Below are 21,037 nucleotides of genomic sequence, written 5' to 3'. Positions count from 1 at the left end.
ATAGCAGGAAAGAGATTTCAAGAGGTACACTGGAATCGCCTTTAAAACACAGGAAGAGGGCCACAACTTCGACAATGATGCACTTGGCCAAAAAGGGTGTATGCGTTTTCTCCTGAATATATTTAGGAGAAAACGCATACGCCCTTTTTGGCCAAGCAAGAAAGCGGGCAATGGAAATCTGCACTACAAAGAAGTATTACTTCCCACCGGTCAAAAGGGACATCCGCAAAATGTGTAAAAACCAGAAAGCAAGACAGGCCCTGGAGAACAGGGAGCCTAGTTATGCTGATGGGCAGGACGTAAATTGCCAACTGCCTGTCTGGAGGAGTGCATTGTGTTCCCTCAAACAAGTAAACAACAGAGCTACAGAGCCAAGGGCACTTCCAGTCTAGGGAATATACCTTGGGAAAACTGAAAATCAATAAGAAAAAGGCCCCCCAAAATTTAGGGCTGCACTGCTTACAAGAACCTCAACTTGTGTACACCTTATATTTCCGAGGAAAGACAAAAATGGTTCAAGTAATTGTGTTACTTACATAGGATGGAATATCCCTCAGCCATGAAATCAATGTCATAAGGCCAGTAGCAGCAAAATGAGTGGATTCAGGTACGATGATTCTAAGTGAAATAAGTCACAGGGAAAAAGAAACTTATCATAAGATATCACTTATGAAAGTCCTGTAAACATGGCTACACATGAACTGAGTTAGGAAGGAGAACAGAGTCTCACATATAGGAAACACTCTTATGCCTGCTTAAGGGGGAAGGAGAGGTGGGGTGATGCATAAAAACAGAGTTTGATATTAGTACAGGTACCGTTCCAAAAACCAAATATGGAATAGACAACACCTACACTTTCCTCAGTGAAGGGACACAAAACCACATATTTCCCGCAGAGGAATATATGTGACTAGTAAGAATCTTAAAACCTATGTATTGATATGTCTCCGTGACGGAATCAAGTGTGTCTAGACTGGCATAAAAATGGCAGTGAGAATCAGCTCAAACCCACTATAAAAAGGAATTTCAAAAACAAAACACAAAAACAGGGAAATTCTTTACAATTCCTTCAGGGGCTCTAATGAAACCTGGAATGACACTATCTACAATGACAGCTGGATGTGGCATAAGGCTGGACACTTGGGACTGAGAGGATTTGCGAGATTCAGTGAGGAAATGCAGACCATTTAAAGCAATAATGCGTGACAAACATTCCAAGGGTCCCAACTCTCCAGGTTGAAGGGAATATTACTACAGCTATAACATGTACGGGAAACCTAGAGAATGGACACACTCTGAATACGAAAGGTTTCTAGAACTCAACTAATTGTCCCTCTCCTGGTTCTCAAGCTAGAATTTCCAACTGCTTTACTATCAATCTCCCAAATTGGAGAGACAGGCCCTTTAACCTCCTGGTTCGCACACATTGCCAATTTGGCAGAGGATGAAAGGGAAGAGGGAGAACCAATGAGAGAGTAGCTATAAGGCATTTGGATGGGCACATGTCATTCTAATTTCCCGGCAGGAAGAAGAATTAATAAGAGTCTCAGCCACCCACTGGGAACCTGTATAGGTCCTGAACGAACATTTTGGACTTGTAGTCAGCTCACAAAAAAGGAGTTGAAAAATGGATCTCAGGGGCACAGCAATTCACAAACTGGCAGAGTATAAAGGGCAACTATCATCCAAAAATCTGTTGAGGGTAGGCAACGAGGCGGACTTGAAAGCGAGCAGGAATAGCAGGAAACAGATTTCAAGATGTACATTGGAATCACCTTCAAAGCACAGGAAGAAGGGAACAACTTCGACAATGATGCACTGGGCCAAAAAGGGCGTATGCGTTTTCTCCTGAATATATTCAGGAGAAAACGCATACGCCCTTTTTGGCCAAGCAAGCAAGCGGGCAATGCAAATCTTCACTACAAAGAAGTATCACTTCCCACCGGTCAAAAGGGACATCTGCACAATGTGTAAAAACCAGAAAGTCAAGACAGGCCCTGGAAAACAGGGAGCCTTGTTATGCTGATGGGTGGGATGTAAATTGGCAACTCCCTCTCTGGAGGAGAGCATTGTGTTCCCTAAAACAGGTAAACACCAGAGCTACAGATCCAAGGCACTTCCAGTCTAGGGAATGTACCATGGGAAAACGGAAAATCAATAAGACAGAGACACCCCAATATTTAGGGCTTCACTTCTTACAAGAACCTCAACTTGGGTACACCTTAAATATCCCGGGAAAGGCAAAATTGGTTCAAGAAATTGTGGTACTTACGTAAGATGGAATATACCTCAGCCATGAAATCAATGTCATAAGGCCAGTAGAAGCATAATGGGTGGATTCAGGTACGAAGATTTTAAGTGAAATTAGTCAAAGAGAAAAAGAAACTTATTATAAGATATCACTTATGAAGGTCCTGTAAACATGGCTACACATGAACAGAGATAGGAAAGAGAACAGAGTGTCACATTTAGAAAACACTCTTATGCCTGCTTAAGGGGAAAGGAGAGGAGGTGTGATGCATAAAAGCAGCGTTTGATATTCATACAGCTACCTTTCCAAAAACCAAATATGGAAGAGACAAGACCTACACCTTCCTAAGTGAAAGGGACTCAAAACCCCTTATTTCCCACAGAGGAATATATCTGACTAGTAAGAATCTTAAAACCTATGTATTGATATGTCTCCGTAAGGGAGTCAAGTGTGTCTAGACTGGCATAATCATGGCAGTGAGAATCAGCTCAAACCCTCTATAAAAAGGAATTTCAAAAACAAAACAAAAAAACAGGGATAATCTTTACATTTCCTTCACGGGCTCTGATGAAACATGGAATGACCCTACCTACAATGACAGCTGGATGTGGCATAAGGCTGGACACTTTGGGCTGAGAGGACTGGTGAGATTGGGTCAGCAAATGCACACCATTTAAAGCAATAATGTCATGGAGCATTTTGATGACAAGGGCTTGGAACATTGCGATGACAAGGGCATGGAGCATTCTGATGAAAAGGTGCATGGAGCATTGAGATTACAGGGGTTTTGAAGCAATGTGATTACAAGGGCATGGAGCATTGTGATGAGAAGGCAATGGAGCATTCTGATGACATGCGTCATGGAGCTTTGTGATGACAAGGACATGGAGCATTGTGATTACAGGGGTCTTGGAGCATTGTGATGAAAAGGGAAAGGATCATGGTGATGAAAAATGCATGGAGCCTTGTCATGACAGGGTTCAAGGAGCATACTGATGACAACTGTCAGGGAGCATTGTGATGATAAGTGTATTGAGCTTTGAGATGACAAAGATCATGGAGCATTGTGATGAGAAGACCATGGATAATTGTGATGACCAGCGTCATGGGGCATTGTGATGACAAGTGTTATGGAACATTGTGATCAGAAGGGTTTGGAGCATTGTGATGACAGAGGTCATTGAGCATTTTGATTTCATTGTGATGACAATAGCATGAAATATTATGGTGATGGGCACGGTGCATTGTGATGACAGGGTTCATGGAGCATTGAGATGAAAATGGGCATGGAGCATTGTGATTACAGGGGTGTTGGAGCATTGTGATGACAAGGGCATGTAGCATTGTGATGAGAAGGCCATGGAGCATTCTGATGACATGCGTCATGGAGCTTTGTGATGACAAGGGCATGCAAAGTTGTGATTACAGGGGTCATGGAATATTGTGATGACAGGGGTGAGGGAGTATTTTGATGACTAGTGATGGAACATTGTGATATCAGTGGTGAGAAGGCATTTTGAGGAGAAGTGCATGGAGCATTGTGATGACAAGGTTTATGGAGAATTTTGATGACAAGGATGTGGAGCAATGTGATGAGAAGTGCATGGTGCATTGTGATGACATGGGTTATGGAGCATTGTGCTGACACGCGCATCAAACATTCTGCTGAGAAAGGCATGGAGCTTTGTGATGACAAGGGTCACAGAGCATTGTGATAAAAATTTCATGGAGCATTGTGGTGACAAAGGTCACAGAGCTTTGTGTGACGACATCATGGACCATTGTGATGACAAATGTCATGAAGCATTGTGATGAATGGAGTCACGGAGCATTGTGATTACAGGGGTCATGGAGCATTTTGATGAAAAGGGAATGGATCATTGTGATGAAAAAGGCATCGAGCCTTCTCATGACAGTGTTCAAGGAGCATACTGATGACAAGTGTCAGCGAGCAATGTGATGCCAAGTGTATTGAGCATTGTGGTGAGAAAGGTCATGGAGAATTGTGATGAGAAGACCTTGCATAATTGTGATGACGAGCGTCATGGGGCTTGTGATGACAAGTGTTATGGAACATTGTGATCAGAAGGGTTTTGTGCATTTTGATGACAGAGGTCATTGGGCATTTTGATTTCATTGTGATGACAATAGGATGAAATATTATGGTGATTGGCACGGTGCATTGTGATGACAGGGTTCATGGAGCATTCAGATGAAAAGTGGCATGGAGCATTGTGATTACAGGGGTGTTGGAGAATTGTGATAACAAGGGCATGGAGTATTGTGATGAGAAGGCAATGGAGCATTCTGATGACATGCGTCATGGAGCTTTGTGATGACAAGGGCATGCAGAATTGTGATTACAGGGGTCATGGAATATTGTGATGACAGGGGTGAGAGAGTATTGTGATGACTAGTGAAGGAACATTGTGATATCAGTTGTGAGAAGGCATTTTGAGAAAAAGTGCATGGACCATTGTGATGACAAGGTTTATGGAGAATTTTGATGACAAAGATGTGGAGCATTGTGATGACAAGTGGATGGTGCATTGTGATGACATGGCTCATGGAGCATTGTGCTGACACGCGCATCGAGCATTGTGATGACAAGGGTCACAGAGCATTGTGATAAAAATTTCATGGAGCATTGTGGTGACAAAAGTCACAGAGCTTTGTGTGCAAGGTCAAGCACCATTGTGATGACAAATGTCATGAAGCAATGTGATGACTGGAGTCACGGAGCATTGTGATAACAGGGGTCTTGGACCATTGTGATGAAAAGAGAATGGATCAATGTGAGGACATGTGACATGGAGCATTGTGCTGACAAGCGCATGGAGCATTTTGATGACAAGTGTCATGGAGCTTTGTGCTGACAAAGGCATGGAGCATTGTGATGACAAGGGAAACAGAGCATTGTGATGAAAATTTCATGGAGCATTGTGGTGACAAAGATCACAGAGCCTTGTGTGTCGAGGGCATGGAGTATTGTGATGAGAAATGTCATGAATATTTGTGATGACTGGAGTCACGGAGCATTGTGGTGACAGGGGTCATGGAGCATTGTGATGACAAGGGCATGGAGCAATGTGATGACAGGGGCATGGAACATTGGTCTGACAAGTTTCATGGATTTTTGTGATGACAGTGGGCATGGAGCATTGAGATGACAAGGGCATGGAGCATTGTGGTGACAAAGGTCACAGAGCCTTGTGTGACGAGGCCATGGACGATTGTGAGGACAAAGATAATGAAGCATTGTGATGAATGGAGTCTCGGAGCATTGTGATGACAGGGGTCATGGAGCATTGTGATGACAAGGGCATTGAGCATTGTGATGACAGGGGCGTGGAACATTGGTCTGACAAGTTTCATGGATTATTGTGATGACAGTGGGCATGGAGCATGGAGATGACAAGGGCATGGAGCACTGTGGGGACAAAGGTAATAGAGCCTTGTGTGACGAGGACATGGACTATTGTGTGAACAAATGTCATGAAGCATTGTGATGACTGCAGTCACGGAGCTTTGTGATGACATGGGTCATGGAGCATTGTGATGACAAGGGCATGGAACATTGTGATGACAGGGGCATGGAAGATTGGTTTGACATATTTCATGTATTATTGTGATGACATTGGGCATGGCGCAATGTGATGACAAGGTCATGGAGTATTGTGAAGACAGGTGTCAGGGAGCATAGTGATGACATATGTCATTGTCCATTGTGATGACAATGGCATGGAGCATTGTGATACCAAGTGTCATGGAGGGATGTGATGACAAAGTAATGGAGCATTTTGATGACAAGGGCTTGGGACATCGCTATGACAAGTGTCATGGAGCAATTTGAATAAAATGGTCATGGAATATATTGATGACAGGGGTTATGGAACATTGTGATGATAAGGGCATGGAACATTCTGATGAAAAGGTGCATGGAGCATTGAGATTACAGGGGTTTTGAAGCAATGTGATGACAAGGGCATGGAGCATTGTGATGCCATGAATCCTGGAGATTTGTGACAACAAGGATATGGAGCATTGTGATTACAGGGGTCTTGGAGCATTGTGATGAAAAGGGAATGGATCATTGTGATGAAAAATGCATGGAGCCTTGTCATGACAGGCTTCAAGGAGCATACTGATGACAACTGTCAGGGAGCATTGTGATGATAAGTGTATTGAGCATTGTGATGACAAAGATCATGGAGCATTGTGATGAGAAGACCATGGATAATTGTGATGACCAGCGTCATGTGGCATTGTGATGACAAGTGTTATGGAACATTGTATTCCGAAGGGTTTGGTGCGTTGTGATGACAGAGGTCATTGAGCATTTTGATTTCATTGTGATGACAATAGCATGAAATATTATGGTGACGGGCACGGTGCATTGTGATGACACGGTTCATGGAGCATTGAGATGAAAAGTGCCATGGAGAATTGTGATTACAGAGGTCTTGGATGATTGTGATGACAAGGGTCATGGAGCCTTGTGATGACAAGGCCATGGAACTTTGTGATGGCAGGGGTCTTGGAGCATTGTTATGACAGGTGTAATGGAGCATTGTGATGACAAGGGCATGGAGCAATGTGATGAGAGATTTCATTGAGCATTGTGATGACAATGGCATGGAGCATTGTGATGCCAAGTGTCATGGAGCTTTGTGATGACAAATGTCATGGGGCATTTTGATGACAAGTGCGTGGTGCATTGTGATGAGAAGGGCAGGGAGCATTGTGATGACAGGGTCATGGAGCAATTTGAATAAAAGTGTCATGGAATATTTTGATGACAGGGGTTATGGAACATTGTGATGTCAGGGGTCATGGAGCATTGTGATGATAAGGGCATGTAGCACTGTGATGAGAGTGGTCATGGGACATTGTGATGACAGGGGTGAGCGAGTATTGTGATGACTAATGATGGAACATTGTGATATATGTGGTGAGAGAGGATTTTAATGAGAAGTGCATGGAGCATTGTGATGACAAGTTTTATGGAGCATAGCAATGAAAATGATGTGGACCATTGTGATGAAAAGAGCATGGCACATTGTGATGACATGTGTCATGGAGCATTGTGCTGACAAGCGCATGGAGCATTTTGATGACAAGTGTCATGGAGCATTGTGCTGACAAAGGCATTGAGCATTTTGATGACAAGGGACACACAACATTGTGATGAAAATTACATGGAGCATTGTGGTGACAAAATCACAGAGCCTTGTGTGACGAGGGCATGGACCATTGTGATGAGAAAGGTCATGAATCATTGTGATGACTGGAGTCACGGAGCATTGTGATGACAAGGGCATGGAACATTGGTCTGACATGTTTCATGGATTATTGTGATGACAGTGGGCATGGCGCATTGTGATGACAAGGGCATGCAACACTGTGATGACAAGGTCATGGAGTATAGTGAAGACAGGTGTCAGGGAGCATTGTGATGACATATGTCATTGTCAATTGTGATGACAATGGCATGGAGCATTGTGATACCTATTGTCATGGAGGATTGTGATGACAAAGGTAATGGAGCATTTTCATGACAAGGGCTTGGAACATTGCGATGACAACGGTCATGGAGCATTGTGATGACAAGTGCATGGAGCATTCTGATGAAAAGGTGCATGGCACATTGAGATTAAAGGGGTTTTGAAGCAATGTGATAACAAGGGCATGGAGCATTGTGATGAGAAGGCAATGGAGCATTCTGATGACATGCGTCATGGAGCTTTGTGATGACAAGGACATGCAGCATTGTGATTACAGGGGTCTTGGAGAATTGTGATGAAAAGAGAATGGATCATTGTGATGAAAAATGCATGGAGGCTTGTCATGACAGTGTTCAAGGAGCATACTGATGACAACAGTCAGGGAGCATTGTGATGATAAGTGTATTGAGCATTGTGATGACAAAGTTCCTGGAGCATTGTGATGAGAAGACCATTGATAATTGTGATGACCAGCGTCATGGGGCATTGTGATGACAAGTGTTATGGAACATTGTGATCAGAAGGGTTTGGTGCATTGTGATGACAGAGGTCATTGAGCATTTTGATTTCATTGTGATGACAATAGCATGAAATATTATGGTGACGGGCACGGTGCATTGTGATGACACGGTTCATGGAGCATTGAGATGAAAAGTGCCATGGAGAATTGTGATTACAGAGGTCTTGTATGATTGTGATGACAAGGGTCATGGAGCCTTGTGATGACAAGGCCATGGAACTTTGTGATGGCAGGGGTCTTGGAGCATTGTTATGACAGGTGTAATGGAGCATTGTGATGACAAGGGCATGGAGCAATGTGATGAGAGATTTCATTGAGCATTGTGATGACAATGGCATGGAGCATTGTGATGCCAAGTGTCATGGAGCTTTGTGATGACAAATGTCATGGGGCATTTTGATGACAAGTGCGTGGTGCATTGTGATGAGAAGGGCAGGGAGCATTGTGATGACAGGGTCATGGAGCAATTTGAATAAAAGTGTCATGGAATATTTTGATGACAGGGGTTATGGAACATTGTGATGTCAGGGGTCATGGAGCATTGTGATGATAAGGGCATGTAGCACTGTGATGACAGTGGTCATGGGACATTGTGATGACAGGGGTGAGCGAGTATTGTGATGACTAATGATGGAACATTGTGATATATGTGGTGAGAGAGGATTTTAATGAGAAGTACATGGAGCATTGTGATGACAAGTTTTATGGAGCATAGCAATGAAAATGATGTGGACCATTGTGATGAAAAGAGCATGGCACATTGTGATGACATGTGTCATGGAGCATTGTGCTGACAAGCGCATGGAGCATTTTGATGACAAGTGTCATGGAGCATTGTGCTGACAAAGGCATTGAGCATTTTGATGACAAGGGACACACAACATTGTGATGAAAATTACATGGAGCATTGTGGTGACAAAATCACAGAGCCTTGTGTGACGAGGGCATGGACCATTGTGATGAGAAAGGTCATGAATCATTGTGATGACTGGAGTCACGGAGCATTGTGATGACAGGGGCATGGAACATTGGTCTGACATGTTTCATGGATTATTGTGATGACATTGGGCATGGCGCATTGTGATGACAAGGGCATGCAACACTGTGATGACAAGGTCATGGAGTATAGTGAAGACAGGTGTCAGGGAGCATTGTGATGACATATGTCATTGTCAATTGTGATGACAATGGCATGGAGCATTGTGATACCTATTGTCATGGAGGATTGTGATGACAAAGGTAATGGAGCATTTTCATGACAAGGGCTTGGAACATTGCGATGACAACGGTCATGGAGCATTGTGATGACAAGTGCATGGAGCATTCTGATGAAAAGGTGCATGGCACATTGAGATTAAAGGGGTTTTGAAGCAATGTGATAACAAGGGCATGGAGCATTGTGATGAGAAGGCAATGGAGCATTCTGATGACATGCGTCATGGAGCTTTGTGATGACAAGGGCATGCAGCATTGTGATTACAGGGGTCTTGGAGAATTGTGATGAAAAGAGAATGGATCATTGTGATGAAAAATGCATGGAGGCTTGTCATGACAGTGTTCAAGGAGCATACTGATGACAACAGTCAGGGAGCATTGTGATGATAAGTGTATTGAGCATTGTGATGACAAAGATCCTGGAGCATTGTGATGAGAAGACCATGGATAATTGTGATGACCAGCGTCATGGGGCATTGTGATGACAAGTGTTATGGAACATTGTGATCAGAAGGGTTTGGTGTATTGTGATGACAGAGGTCATTGAGCATTTTGATTTCATTGTGATGACAATAGCATGAAATATTATGGTGATGGGCACGGTGCATTGTGATGACAGGGTTCATGGAGCATTGAGATGAAAGGAGGCATGGAGCATTGTGATTACAGTGGTTTTGGAGCATTGTGATGACAAGGGCATGGAGCATTGTGATAAGAAGGCCATGGAGCATTCGGATGACATGCGTCATGGAGCTTTGTGATGACAAGGGCACGGAGAATTGTGATTACAGGGGTCATGGAATATTGTGATGACAGGGGTGAGGGAGTATTGTGATGACTAGTGATGGAACATTGTGATATCAGTGGTGAGAAAGCATTTTGAGTAGTAGTGCATGGAGCATTGTGATGACAAGGTTTATGGAGCATTTTGATGACAAGGATGTGGAGCATTGTGATGACAAGTGCATGGTGCATTGTGATGACATGGGTTATGGAGCATTGTGCTGACACACGCATCGAGCATTGTGATGACAAGGGTTATGGAGCATTGTGCTGACAAAGGCATGGAGCTTTGTGATGACAAGGGTCACAGAGCATTGTGATAAAAATTTCATGGAGCATTGTGGTGACAAATGTCACAGAGCTTTGTGTGATGAGGTCATGGACCATTGTGATGACAAATGTCATGAAGCATTGTGATGACTGGAGTCACGGAGCATTGTGATAACAGGTGTCTTGGTGCATTGTGATGAAAAGGGAATGGATCATTGTGATGAAAAAGGCATGGAGCCTTGTCATGACAGTGTTCAAGGAGCATACTGATGACAAGTGTCAGCGAGCATTGTGATTCCAAGTGTATTGAGCATTGTGGTGACAAAGGTCATGGAGCATTGTGATGAGAAGAGCTTGCATAATTGTGATGACGAGTGTCATGGGGCATGGGATGACAAGTGTTATGGAACATTGTGATCAGAAGGGTTTGGAGCATTGTGATGACAGAGGACATGGAGCATTTTGATTTCATTGTGATGACAGTAGCATGAATCATTAAGGTGATGGGTATGGTGCATTGAGATGAAAGTGTTCATGGAGCATTGAGATGAAAAGAGGCATGGAGAATTGTGATTACATAGGTCTTGGAGCATTGTGATGACAAGGGACATGGAGCCTTGTGATGACAAGGCCGTGGAACACTGTGATGGCAGGGGTCATGGAGCATTGTTATGACAGGTGTAATGGAACATTGTGATGACAAGGGCATGGAGCAATGTGATGAGAGATTTCATTGAACATTGTGATGACAATGGCATGGAGCACTGTGATGCCAACCGTCATGGAGGTTTGTGATGACAAATGTCATGTGGCATTTTAATGACAAGGGTGTGGTGCATTGTGATGAGAAGTGCAGGGAGCATTGTGATGACAGGGTCATGGTGCAATTTGAATAAAAGGGTCATGGAATATTTTGATGACAGGGGTTATGGAACATTGTGATGTCACGGGTCATGAAGCATTGTGATGAAATGGGTCATGGAGCATTTTGTGACAGGGGTTATGGAACTTTGTGATGTCAGGGGTCATAGAGCATTGTGATGATAAGGGCATGTATCACTGTGATGACAGTGGTCATGGAACATTGTGATGACAGGGGTGAGCGAGTATTGTGATGACTAGTGATGGAACATTGTGATATATGTGGTGAGAGAGCATTTTGATGAGAAGTGCATGGAGCATTGTGATGACAAGTTTTATGGAGCATAGCGATGAAAAGGATGTGGAGCATTGTGATGAAAAGAGCATGGCACATTGTGATGACATGTGTCATGGAGCATTGTGCTGACAAGCGCATGGAGCATTTTGATGACAAGTGTCATGGAGCATTGTGCTGACAAAGGCATGGAGCATTGTGATGACAAGGGACAAAGAGCATTGTGATGAAAATTTCATGGAGCATTTTGGTGACGAAGATCACAGAGCCTTGTGTGACGAGGGCATGGACCATTGTGATGAGAAAGGTCATGAATCATTGTGATGAGTGGAGTCAAGGAGCACTGTGATGACAGGGGTCATAGAACTTTGTGATGACAAGGGCATGGAGCAATGTGATGACAGGGGCATGGAACATTGGTCTGACAAGTTTCATGGATTATTGTGATGACAGTGGGCATGGAGCATGGAGATGACAAGGGCATGGAGCATTGTGGGGACAAAGGTAACAGAGCCTTGTGTGACGAGGGCATGGACTATTGTGTGAACAAATGTCATGAAGCATTGTGATGACTGGAGTCACGGAGCTTTGTGATGACATGGGTCATGGAGCATTGTGATGACAAGGGCATGGAACATTGTGATGACAGGGGCATGGAAGATTGGTTTGACATATTTCATGTATTATTGTTATGACATTGGGCATGGCGCAATGTGATGACAAGGTCATGGAGTATTGTGAAGACAGGTGTCAGGGAGCATAGTGATGACATATGTCATTGTCCATTGTGATGACAATGGCATGGAGCATTGTGATACCAAGTGTCATGGAGGGATGTGATGACAAAGTAATGGAGCATTTTGATGACAAGGGCTTGGGACATCGCGATGACAAGTGTCATGGAGCAATTTGAATAAAATGGTCATGGAATATATTGATGACAGGGGTTATGGAACATTGTGATGACAAGGGCATGGAACATTCTGATGAAAAGGTGCATGGAGCATTGAGATTACAGGGGTTTTGAAGCAATGTGATGACAAGGGCATGGAGCATTGTGATGAGAAGGCAATGGAGCATTCTGATGACATGCGTCAAGGAGATTTGTGACAACAAGGACATGGAGCATTGTGATTACAGGGGTCTTGGAGCATTGTGATGAAAAGGGAATGGATCATTGTGATGAAAAATGCATGGAGCCTTGTCATGACAGGCTTCAAGGAGCATACTGATGACAACTGTCAGGGAGCATTGTGATGATAAGTGTATTGAGCATTGTGATGACAAAGATCATGGAGCATTGTGATGAGAAGACCATGGATAATTGTGATGACCAGCGTCATGGGGTATTGTGATGACAAGTGTTATGGAACATTGTATTCCGAAGGGTTTGGTGCGTTGTGATGACAGAGGTCATTGAGCATTTTGATTTCATTTTCATGACAATAGCATGAAATATTATGGTGATGGGCACGGTGCATTGTGATGAAACGGTTCATGGAGCATTGAGATGAAAATTGCCATGGAGAATTGTGATTACAGAGGTCTTGGAGGATTGTGATGACAAGGGTCATGGAGCCTTGTGATGACAAGGCCATGGAACTTTGTGATGGCAGGGGTCATGGAGCATTGTTATGACAGGTGTAATGGAGCATTGTGATGACAAGGGCATGGAGCAATGTGATGAGAGATTTCATTGAGCATTGTGATGACAATGGCATGGAGCATTGTGATGCCAAGTGTCATGGAGCTTTGTGATGACAAATGTCATGGGGCATTTTGATGACAAGTGCGTGGTGCATTGTGATGAGAAGGGCAGGGAGCATTGTGATGACAGGGTCATGGAGCAATTTGAATAAAAGTGTCATGGAATATTTTGATGACAGGGGTTATGGAACATTGTGATGTCAGGGGTCATGGAGCATTGTGATGATAAGGGCATGTAGCACTGTGATGACAGTGGTCATGGGACATTGTGATGACAGGGGTGAGTGAGTATTGTGATGACTAATGATGGAACATTGTGATATATGTGGTGAGAGAGGATTTTAATGAGAAGTGCATGGAGCATTGTGATGACAAGTTTTATGGAGCATAGCAATGAAAAGGATGTGGAGCATTGTGCTGAAAAGAGCATGGCACATTGTGATGACATGTGTCATGGAGCATTGTGCTGACAAGCGCATGGAGCATTTTGATGACAAGTGTCATGGAGCATTGTGCTGACAAAGGCATTGAGCATTTTGATGACAAGGGACACACAACATTGTGATGAAAATTACATGGAGCATTGTGGTGACAAAATCACAGAGCCTTGTGTGACGAGGGCATGGACCATTGTGATGAGAAAGGTCATGAATCATTGTGATGACTGGAGTCACGGAGCATTGTGATGACAGGGGCATGGAACATTGGTCTGACATGTTTCATGGATTATTGTGATGACAGTGGGCATGGCGCATTGTGATGACAAGGGCATGCAACACTGTGATGACAAGGTCATGGAGTATAGTGAAGACAGGTGTCAGGGAGCATTGTGATGACATATGTCATTGTCAATTGTGATGACAATGGCATGGAGCATTGTGATACCTATTGTCATGGAGGATTGTGATGACAAAGGTAATGGAGCATTTTCATGACAAGGGCTTGGAACATTGCGATGACAACGGTCATGGTGCATTGTGATGACAAGTGCATGGAGCATTCTGATGAAAAGGTGCATGGCACATTGAGATTAAAGGGGTTTTGAAGCAATGTGATAACAAGGGCATGGAGCATTGTGATGAGAAGGCAATGGAGCATTCTGATGACATGCGTCATGGAGCTTTGTGATGACAAGGACATGCAGCATTGTGATTACAGGGGTCTTGGAGAATTGTGATGAAAAGAGAATGGATCATTGTGATGAAAAATGCATGGAGGCTTGTCATGACAGTGTTCAAGGAGCATACTGATGACAACAGTCAGGGAGCATTGTGATGATAAGTGTATTGAGCATTGTGATGACAAAGATCCTGGAGCATTGTGATGAGAAGACCATGGATAATTGTGATGACCAGCGTCATGAGGCATTGTGATGACAAGTGTTATGGAACATTGTGATCAGAAGGGTTTGGTGCATTGTGATGACAGAGGTCATTGAGCATTTTGATTTCATTGTGATGACAATAGCATGAAATATTATGGTGATGGGCACGGTGCATTGTGATGACAGGGTTCATGGAGCATTGAGATGAAAGGAGGCATGGAGCATTGTGATTACAGTGGTTTTGGAGCATTGTGATGACAAGGGCATGGAGCATTGTGATAAGAAGGCCATGGAGCATTCGGATGACATGCGTCATGGAGCTTTGTGATGACAAGGGCACGGAGAATTGTGATTACAGGGGTCATGGAATATTGTGATGACAGGGGTGAGGGAGTATTGTGATGACTAGTGATGGAACATTGTGATATCAGTGGTGAGAAAGCATTTTGAGTAGTAGTGCATGGAGCATTGTGATGACAAGGTTTATGGAGCATTTTGATGACAAGGATGTGGAGCATTGTGATGACAAGTGCATGGTGCATTGTGATGACATGGGTTATGGAGCATTGTGCTGACACACGCATCGAGCATTGTGATGACAAGGGTTATGGAGCATTGTGCTGACAAAGGCATGGAGCTTTGTGATGACAAGGGTCACAGAGCATTGTGATAAAAATTTCATGGAGCATTGTGGTGACAAATGTCACAGAGCTTTGTGTGATGAGGTCATGGACCATTGTGATGACAAATGTCATGAAGCATTGTGATGACTGGAGTCACGGAGCATTGTGATAACAGGTGTCTTGGTGCATTGTGATGAAAAGGGAATGGATCATTGTGATGAAAAAGGCATGGAGCCTTGTCATGACAGTGTTCAAGGAGCATACTGATGACAAGTGTCAGCGAGCATTGTGATTCCAAGTGTATTGAGCATTGTGGTGACAAAGGTCATGGAGCATTGTGATGAGAAGAGCTTGCATAATTGTGATGACGAGTGTCATGGGGCATGGGATGACAAGTGTTATGGAACATTGTGATCAGAAGGGTTTGGAGCATTGTGATGACAGAGGACATGGAGCATTTTGATTTCATTGTGATGACAGTAGCATGAATCATTAAGGTGATGGGTATGGTGCATTGAGATGAAAGTGTTCATGGAGCATTGAGATGAAAAGAGGCATGGAGAATTGTGATTACATAGGTCTTGGAGCATTGTGATGACAAGGGACATGGAGCCTTGTGATGACAAGGCCGTGGAACACTGTGATGGCAGGGGTCATGGAGCATTGTTATGACAGGTGTAATGGAACATTGTGATGACAAGGGCATGGAGCAATGTGATGAGAGATTTCATTGAACATTGTGATGACAATGGCATGGAGCACTGTGATGCCAACCGTCATGGAGGTTTGTGATGACAAATGTCATGTGGCATTTTAATGACAAGGGTGTGGTGCATTGTGATGAGAAGTGCAGGGAGCATTGTGATGACAGGGTCATGGTGCAATTTGAATAAAAGGGTCATGGAATATTTTGATGACAGGGGTTATGGAACATTGTGATGTCACGGGTCATGAAGCATTGTGATGAAATGGGTCATGGAGCATTTTGTGACAGGGGTTATGGAACTTTGTGATGTCAGGGGTCATAGAGCATTGTGATGATAAGGGCATGTATCACTGTGATGACAGTGGTCATGGAACATTGTGATGACAGGGGTGAGCGAGTATTGTGATGACTAGTGATGGAACATTGTGATATATGTGGTGAGAGAGCATTTTGATGAGAAGTGCATGGAGCATTGTGATGACAAGTTTTATGGAGCATAGCGATGAAAAGGATGTGGAGCATTGTGATGAAAAGAGCATGGCACATTGTGATGACATGTGTCATGGAGCATTGTGCTGACAAGCGCATGGAGCATTTTGATGACAAGTGTCATGGAGCATTGTGCTGACAAAGGCATGGAGCATTGTGATGACAAGGGACAAAGAGCATTGTGATGAAAATTTCATGGAGCATTTTGGTGACGAAGATCACAGAGCCTTGTGTGACGAGGGCATGGACCATTGTGATGAGAAAGGTCATGAATCATTGTGATGAGTGGAGTCAAGGAGCACTGTGATGACAGGGGTCATAGAACTTTGTGATGACAAGGGCATGGAGCAATGTGATGACAGGGGCATGGAACATTGGTCTGACAAGTTTCATGGATTATTGTGATGACAGTGGGCATGGAGCATGGAGATGACAAGGGCATGGAGCATTGTGGGGACAAAGGTAACAGAGCCTTGTGTGACGAGGGCATGGACTATTGTGTGAACAAATGTCATGAAGCATTGTGATGACTGGAGTCACGGAGCTTTGTGATGACATGGGTCATGGAGCATTGTGATGACAAGGGCATGGAACATTGTGATGACAGGGGCATGGAAGATTGGTTTGACATATTTCATGTATTATTGTGATGACATTGGGCATGGCGCAATGTGATGACAAGGTCATGGAGTATTGTGAAGACAGGTGTCAGGGAGCATAGTGATGACATATGTCATTGTCCATTGTGATGACAATGGCATGGAGCATTGTGATACCAAGTGTCATGGAGGGATGTGATGACAAAGTAATGGAGCATTTTGATGACAAGGGCTTGGGACATCGCGATGACAAGTGTCATGGAGCAATTTGAATAAAATGGTCATGGAATATATTGATGACAGGGGTTATGGAACATTGTGATGACAAGGGCATGGAACATTCTGATGAAAAGGTGCATGGAGCATTGAGATTACAGGGGTTTTGAAGCAATGTGATGACAAGGGCATGGAGCATTGTGATGAGAAGGCAATGGAGCATTCTGATGACATGCGTCAAGGAGATTTGTGACAACAAGGACATGGAGCATTGTGATTACAGGGGTCTTGGAGCATTGTGATGAAAAGGGAATGGATCATTGTGATGAAAAATGCATGGAGCCTTGTCATGACAGGCTTCAAGGAGCATACTGATGACAACTGTCAGGGAGCATTGTGATGATAAGTGTATTGAGCATTGTGATGACAAAGATCATGGAGCATTGTGATGAGAAGACCATGGATAATTGTGATGACCAGCGTCATGGGGTATTGTGATGACAAGTGTTATGGAACATTGTATTCCGAAGGGTTTGGTGCGTTGTGATGACAGAGGTCATTGAGCATTTTGATTTCATTTTCATGACAATAGCATGAAATATTATGGTGATGGGCACGGTGCATTGTGATGAAACGGTTCATGGAGCATTGAGATGAAAATTGCCATGGAGAATTGTGATTACAGAGGTCTTGGAGGATTGTGATGACAAGGGTCATGGAGCCTTGTGATGACAAGGCCATGGAACTTTGTGATGGCAGGGGTCATGGAGCATTGTTATGACAGGTGTAATGGAGCATTGTGATGACAAGGGCATGGAGCAATGTGATGAGAGATTTCATTGAGCATTGTGATGACAATGGCATGGAGCATTGTGATGCCAAGTGTCATGAAGCTTTCTGATGACAAATGTCATGGGGCATTTTGATGACAAGTGCGTGGTGCATTGTGATGAGAAGGGCAGGGAGCATTGTGATGACAGGGTCATGGAGCAATTTGAATAAAAGTGTAATGGAATATTTTGATGACAGGGGTTATGGAACATTGTGATGTCAGGGGTCATGGAGCATTGTGATGATAAGGGCATGTAGCACTGTGATGACAGTGGTCATGGGACATTGTGATGACAGGGGTGAGCGAGTATTGTGATGACTAGTGATGGAACATTGTGATATATGTGGTGAGAGAGGATTTTAATGAGAAGTGCATGGAGCATTGTGATGACAAGTTTTATGGAGCATAGCAATGAAAAGGATGTGGAGCATTGTGCTGAAAAGAGCATGGCACATTGTGATGACATTTGTCATGGAGCATTGTGCTGACAAGCGCATGGAGCATTGTGATGACAAGGGACACACAACATTGTGATGAAAATTACATGGAGCATTGTGGTGACAAACTCACAGAGCCTTGTGTGACGAGGGCATGGACCATTGTGATGAGAAATGTCATGAATCATTGTGATGACTGGAGTCATGGAGCATTGTGATGACAGGGGCATGGAACATTGGTCTGACATGTTTCATGGATTATTGTGATGACAGTGGGCATGGCACATTGTGATGACAAGGGCATGGAACACTGCGATGACAAGGTCATGGAGTATAGTGAAGACAAGTGTCAGGGAGCATTGTGATGACATATGTCATTGTCAATTGTGATGACAATGGCATGGAGCATTGTGATACCTATTGTCATGGAGGATTGTGATGACAAAGGTAATGGAGCATTTTCATGACAAGGGCTTGGAACATTGCGATGACAACGGTCATGGAGCATTGTGATGACAAGTGCATGGAGCATTCTGATGAAAAGGTGCATGGCACATTGAGAATAAAGGGGTTTTGAAGCAATGTGATAAAAAGGGCATGGAGCATTGTGATGAGAAGGCAATGGAGCATTCTGATGACATGCGTCATGGAGCTTTGTGATGACAAGGACATGGAGCATTGTGATTACAGGGGTCGTGGAGCATTGTGATGAAATGGGAATGGATCATTGTGATGAAAAATGCATGGAGCCTTGTCATGACAGTGTTCAAGGAGCATACTGATGACAACTGTCAGGGAGCATTGTGATGATAAGTGTATTGAGCATTGTAATGACAAAGATCATGGAGCATTGTGATGAGAAGTCTATGGATAATTGTGATGACCAGCGTCATGGGGCATTGTGATGACAAGTGTTATGGAACATTGTGATCAGAAGGGTTTGGTGCATTGTGATGACAGAGGTCATGGAGCATTTTGATTTCATTGTGATGACAATAGCATGAAATATTATGGTGATGGGCACGGTGCATTGTGATGACAGGGTTCATGGAGCATTGAGATGAAAAGGGGCATGGAGCATTGTGATTACAGGGGAGTTGGAGCATTGTGATGACAAGGGCATGGAGCATTGTGATGAGAAGGCCATGGAGCATTCTGATGACGTGCGTCATGGAGCTTTGTGATGATAAGGGCATGGAGAATTGTGATTACAAGGGTCTTGGAATATTGTGATGACAGGGGTGAAAGATTATTGTGATGACTAGTGGTGGAACATTGTGATATCAGTGGTGAGAAAGCATTTTGAGGAGAAGTGCATGGAGCATTGTGATGACAAGGTTTATGGAGCATTTTGATGACAAGGATGTGGAGCATTGTGATGACAAATGCATGGTGCATTGTGATGACATGGGTTATGGAGCATTGTGCTGACAAAGGCATGGAGCTTTGTGTTGACAAGGGTCACAGAGCATTGCGATAAAAATTTCATGGAGCATTGGGGTGACAAATGTCACAGATCTTTCTCTGACCAGGTCATGGACCATTGTTATGACAAATATCATGAAGGATTGTGATGACTGGAGTCACGGAGCATTGTGATAACAGGGGTCTTGGAGCATGGTGATGAAAGTGGAATGGATCATTGTAATGAAAAAGGCATGGATCTTGTCATGACAGTGTTCAAGGAGCATACTGATGACAAGTGTCAGCGAGCATTGTGATGCCAATTGTATTGAGCATTGTGATGACATGTGCATGGTGCATTGTGATGACATGGGTTATGGAGCATTGTGCTGACACGCGCATCGAGCATTGTGATGACAAGGGTCATGGAGCACTGTGCTGACAAAGGCATGGAGCTTTGTGATGACAAGTGTCAAGGAGCATTGTGATGACAAGGGCTTGGAGCATTGTGATGACAAGTGTCAGGGAGAATTGTAATGACAATGGCAGGGAGCATTGTGATGTCAAGGGACATTAAGAATTTTTATAACAATGTCATGAAGCATTGTGATGACAAGCATATAGAGCTTGATATGCCAGGGTTCAGGGAGCATTGCAATGACAAGTGCACGGAGAATTGTGATGACAAGAGCATGTAACATTGTGATGAGAAATGTCATGGATTATTGTGATGACAAAGAGGTGGAGAATTGTGATGACAAGTGACATGGAGCAATGTGATGGCAAGACCGTGGAGCATTGTGATGAGAAGACCAAGGATAATCGTGGTGACAAGCATCATGGAGCATTATGATGACAAGAGCCATGGAGCATTCAGACATAAGATATCACTTATGAAGGAAATGTAAACATGGGTACACATGAACTGAATTAGTAAAGAGAACAGAGTCTCACATATAGAAAACATACGTATGCCTGTTTACGGGGAAAGGAGAGGTGGG

This window comes from Hyperoodon ampullatus, assembly GCF_949752795.1.
Source record: "Hyperoodon ampullatus genome assembly, contig: SUPER_X_unloc_1, whole genome shotgun sequence".
NCBI lineage: Eukaryota > Metazoa > Chordata > Mammalia > Artiodactyla > Ziphiidae > Hyperoodon > Hyperoodon ampullatus.
This window is presented reverse-complemented; position numbering follows the sequence as displayed.